The sequence below is a fragment of the Oncorhynchus mykiss genome, chromosome 19 (genome assembly GCF_013265735.2).
Source record: "Oncorhynchus mykiss isolate Arlee chromosome 19, USDA_OmykA_1.1, whole genome shotgun sequence".
Taxonomy (NCBI): domain Eukaryota; kingdom Metazoa; phylum Chordata; class Actinopteri; order Salmoniformes; family Salmonidae; genus Oncorhynchus; species Oncorhynchus mykiss.
In genome coordinates, this window is record NC_048583.1 from 57,533,754 (window position 1) to 57,539,207 (window position 5,454).

Below are 5,454 nucleotides of genomic sequence, written 5' to 3' on the forward strand. Positions count from 1 at the left end.
AAATCAACATTTGTTTTGTATTTGAGATTCTTCAAAGTAGCCACCCTTTGCCTTGATGACAGCTTTGCACACTCTTGGCATTCTCTCAACCCGCTTCATGAGATTGTCACCTGGAATGCATTTCAATTAACAGGTGTGCCTTCTTAAAAGTTCATTTGTGGAATGTATTCTTAATGTGTTTGAGCCAATCAGTTGTGTTGTGACAAGGTAGGGGGGTATACAGAAGATTTGGTAAAAAACCAAGTCCATATTATGGCAAGAACAGCTCAAATAAGCAAAGAGAAATAACCGCCACAGGAAACGAAGACCCAGAGTTACCTCTGCTGCAGAGGATACGTTCATTAGAGTTACCAGCCTCAGAAAATCGCAGCCCAAATAAATGCTTCACAGAGTTCAAGTAACAGACATTTCTCAACATCAACTGTTCAGAGGAGACTGTGTGAATCAGGCCTTCATGGCCTAAATGTATCCTGCATAGCTGTCCTTTTTACTTGCATAGGGCTAGCATGAAAATCTGGGAAAAGAAATTGCCCAACTTGCTCCACGTGTCAGAATCATGATCATGCTGACTCGCTGCCTGCATTTATGATGGTAGTTCCTAAAGTTCCCCCAGCAGAATTATGGATAATATTTTTGGGTTGGTTCACACCAGAGTAATATACATCTATATCTCTATGAACAGAAGGAAAGCATTCCCAAATGCGCTTCAGCCCAGCTTGAGTAAAAAGGGAGTCAGGTGCTCAGCTCAGGGACTTGATAATCCCAAAAATCTGTCTTTACAACCAGGACACTTCAGCAGGTGACTGTCTGTAGAAAAACCAAAGCAAAAGCAAATCTCCGTATAGAAGTTTGATTATTCACAGGGCACACAAACAGGCTTCTCTTTATTGACTTTGTCTGGTATAGTCAAACTATTGATGTGTCCTGGGGTAAGGAAGTATTTTTGTGATCTCTATATATGTCTCTTATCCACAGCTGAGGGATACATGTCGTGTAATACTCTGACATAGGGTTGCAAAATTCTTGTAATTTTCCCGAAATTCCTTGGTTTTCCTTAAATCCTGGTTGGAGGACCCTGGATTTCCTGCTTATTCCTTTCTAATTCTGGGAATCTTCTGGAAATTTTACAACCCTACTCCGACATGTTCTAATTTATGACTACTTAGTTAACAGAAATTGTCTTTGTGTGAATAACGTGATGAGGGTGAGGAGCAGGTAGGTTACCTGAGTTGAGTTGACTCTGAGGGGAGTAGCCAGCGCTAGCCAGCATAAGGAGACATCAGACAGACAGGCAGACTATTGTGTGACTCAAGTACCTTCTGATTGAATGCACCTGTCAGGGAGAGAGAGGGAGGGAACGGGGGAACGAGGGATGGAGAGAGAGGGAGTGAAGGGGGGAACGAGTGATGGGGGAGAGAGGAAGGGAAGGGGGAATGAGGGATGGAGGGAGAAAGGGAGGGAAGGAAGGGGGAAATGAGGGATGGAGGGAGAATGGGAGGGAAGGAAGGGGGGAAAGAGGGATGGAGGGAGAGAAGGGGGAACAAGAGATGGAGAGGGAGGGAAGGGGGGAACAAGAGAGAGGGAGGGAATGGGGAACGAGGGATGGAGAGAGAGGGACGGAAAGGGGAATGAGGAATAGAGAGAGAGAGAGGGAAGGGAGGGATATAGGGAGGGAATGGGGGAACGAGAGAGGGAGGGAAGGAAGGGGGGAACAAGGGATAGAGAGAGCGGGAGGGAAGGGGTGAATGAGAGAGAGAGAGGGAATGGGGGAATGAGAGATGGAGGGACGGGGGGAATGAGGGAACAATCTGAGAGACAAGGCAAGAAAGGCATTCTATGCCATCAAAAGAAACATACATTTCAACATACCAATTAGGATTTGGCTAAAAATACTTGAATCAGTCATAGAGCCCATTGCCCTTTATGGTTGTGAGGTCTGGGGTCCGCTCACCAACCAAGACTTCACAAAATGGGACAAACACCAAATTGAGACTCTGCACGCAGAATTCTGCAAAAATATCCTCCGTGTACAACGTAGAACACCAAATAATGCATGCAGAGCAGAATTAGGCCGATACCCACTAATTATCAAAATCCAGAAAAGAGCCGTTAAATTCTACAACCACCTAAAAGGAAGCGATCCACAAACCTTCCATAACAAAGCCATCACCTACAGAGAGATGAACCTGGAGAAGAGTCCCCTAAGCAAGCTGTTCCTGGGGCTCTGTTCACAAACACAAACACACCCTACAGAGCCCCAGGACAACAGCACAATTAGACCCAACCAAATCATGAGAAAACAAAAAGATAATTACTTAACACATTGGAAAGAATTAACAAAAAAACAGAGCAAACTAGAATGCTATTTGGCCCTACACAGAGAGTACACAGCGGCAGAATACCTGACCACTGTGACTGACCCAAAATTAAGGAAAGCTTTGACTATGTACAGACTCAGTGAGCATAGCCTTGCTATTGAGAAAGGCCGCCGTAGGCAGACATGGCTCTCAAGAGAAGACAGGCTATGTGCTCACTGCCCACAAAATGAGGTGGAAACTGAGCTGCACTTCCTAACCTCCTGCCCAATGTATGACCATATTAGAGAGACATACAGTGCCTTGCGAAAGTATTCGGCCCCCTTGAACTTTGCGACCTTTTGCCACATTTCAAGCTTCAAACATAAAGATATAAAACTGTATTTTTTTTGTGAAGAATCAACAACAAGTAGGACACAATCATGAAGTGGAACAACATTTATTGGATATTTCAAACTTTTTTAACAAATCAAAAACAGAAATATTGGGCGTGCAAAATTATTCAGCCCCTTTACTTTCAGTGCAGCAAACTCTCTCCAGAAGTTCAGTGTGGATCTCTGAATGATCCAATGTTGACCTAAATGACTAATGATGATAAATACAATCCACCTGTGTGTAATCAAGTCTCCGTATAAATGCACCTGTACTGTGATAGTCTCAGAGGTCCGTTAAAAGCGCAGAGAGCATCATGAAGAACAAGGAACACACCAGGCAGGTCCGAGATACTGTTGTGAAGAAGTTTAAAGCCGGATTTGGATACAAAACGATTTCCCAAGCTTTAAACATCCCAAGGAGCACTGTGCAAGCGATAATATTGAAATGGAAGGAGTATCAGACCACTGCAAATCTACCAAGACCTGGCTGTCCCTCTAAACTTTCAGCTCATACAAGGAGAAGACTGATCAGAGATGCAGCCAAGAGGCCCATGATCACTCTGCATGAACTGCAGAGATCTACAGCTGAGGTGGGAGACTCTGTCCATAGGACAACAATCAGTCGTATATTGCACAAATCTGGCCTTTATGGAAGAGTGGCAAGAAGAAAGCCATTTCTTAAAGATATCCATAAAAAGTGTCGTTTAAAGTTTGCCACAAGCCACCTGGGAGACACACCAAACATGTGGAAGAAGGTGCTCTGGTCAGATGAAACCAAAATTGAACTTTTTGGCAACAATGCAAAACGTTATGTTTGGCGTAAAAGCAACACAGCTGAACACACCATCCCCACTGTCAAACATGGTGGTGGCAGCATCATGGTTTGGGCCTGCTTTTCTTCAGCAGGGACAGGGAAGATGGTTAAAATTGATGGGAAGATGGATGGAGCCAAATACAGGACCATTCTGGAAGAAAACCTGATGGAGTCTGCAAAAGACCTGAGACTGGGACGGAGATGTGTCTTCCAACAAGACAATGATCCAAAACATAAAGCAAAATCTACAATGGAATGGTTCAAAAATAAACATATCCAGGTGTTAGAATGGCCAAGTCAAAGTCCAGACCTGTATCCAATCGAGAATCTGTGGAAAGAAAACTGAAAACTGCTGTTCACAAATGCTCTCCATCCAACCTCACTGAGCTCGAGCTGTTTTGCAAGGAGGAATGGGAAAAAATGTCAGTCTCTCAATGTGCAAAACTGATAGAGACATACCCCAAGCGACTTACAGCTGTAATCGCAGCAAAAGGTGGCGCTACAAAGTATTAACTTAAGGGGGCTGAATAATTTTGCACGCCCAATTTTTCTGTTTTTGATTTGTTAAAAAAGTTTGAAATATCCAATAAATGTTGTTCCACTTTATGATTGTGTCCCACTTGTTGTTGATTCTTCACAAAAAATACAGTTTTATATCTTTATGTTTGAAGCCTGAAATGTGGCAAAAGGTCGCAAAGTTCAAGGGGGCCGAATACTTTCGCAAGGCACTGTATTTCCCTCAGATTACACAGATCCACAAAGAATTTGAAAACAAATCCAATTTTGAAAAACTCCCATATCTACTGGGTGAAATTCCACAGTGTGCCATCACAGCAACAAGATTTGTGACCTGTTGCCACGAGAAAAGGGCAACCAGTGAAGAACACACACCATTGTAAATCCAACCCATATTTATGCTTATTTATTTTATCTTGTGTCCTTTAACCATTTGTACATTGTTAAAACACTGTATATATATATATATATATAAAATATGACATTTGTAATGTCTTTACTGTTTTGAAACCTCTGTATGTGTAATGTTTACTGTTAATTTTTGTTGTTTTTCACTTTATATATTCACTTTGTATGTTGTCTACCTCACTTGCTTTGGCAATGTTAACACATGTTTCCCATGCCAATAAAGCCCTTGAATTGAATTGAATTGAGAGAGAGAGGGAGGGAAGGGGGGAAATGAGGGATGGAGAGAGAGAGAGGGAGGGAAGGGGGAGAGAGAGAATGAGGAAATGTGGAATGAGGGATGAGAGGGAGGGGAGGGAAGGGGGAGAGAGAGAGGGAGGGCAGGGGGAGAGAGAGGGAGAGAAGGGGGAACAAGGGATGAGAGAGAGAGAGAGAGAGAGAGGGAAGGAGGAGCGTGGGAGCAAAGGGGGAGAGAGAGACAGGGAAGGGGGAGCGTGGGAGCAAAGGGGGTAGAGAGAGAGGGAGGGAAGTGGGCTAGAGGGATGGAGAGAGAGAGTGAGAGAAGGGGGCAAGAAGGATGAGATAGAGGGAGGGAAGGGGGAACGAGGGATAGAGAGAGAGAAAGAAGAAAAAGAGGTGCGAAGGATGACTTCCTTCAAGATGAATGTGGACTGTCATTATGTAAAACACCACAAATCAAGATTGAGTGGGGATGAAGGTTTGGAGGAGATAGAAGGAAAAGGAGGAGGACAAGGTGGAAAATACTTGGAGGAGGAGGAGGAGAGGAAGGAAGGGAGGGGGGTGGTAACTTGTCATTATGTAAAATGCTACAAATCAAGATCGAGTGTGAATGAAGTTTTAGAGGAGATGGTCTGAGGAGGAGGAGGAGGAGGAGGAAGTGAGGGGGGGTGGTAACTTGTCCTCTCCTCTGCAACAGGTTAAACCTGAATTCAAAGCTAACAAAAGCCAGTGATTGCAGGGTGCTGAAAATAGGAAGGAACAAGCAAACAAAACAAAAGAAGAAATGAAA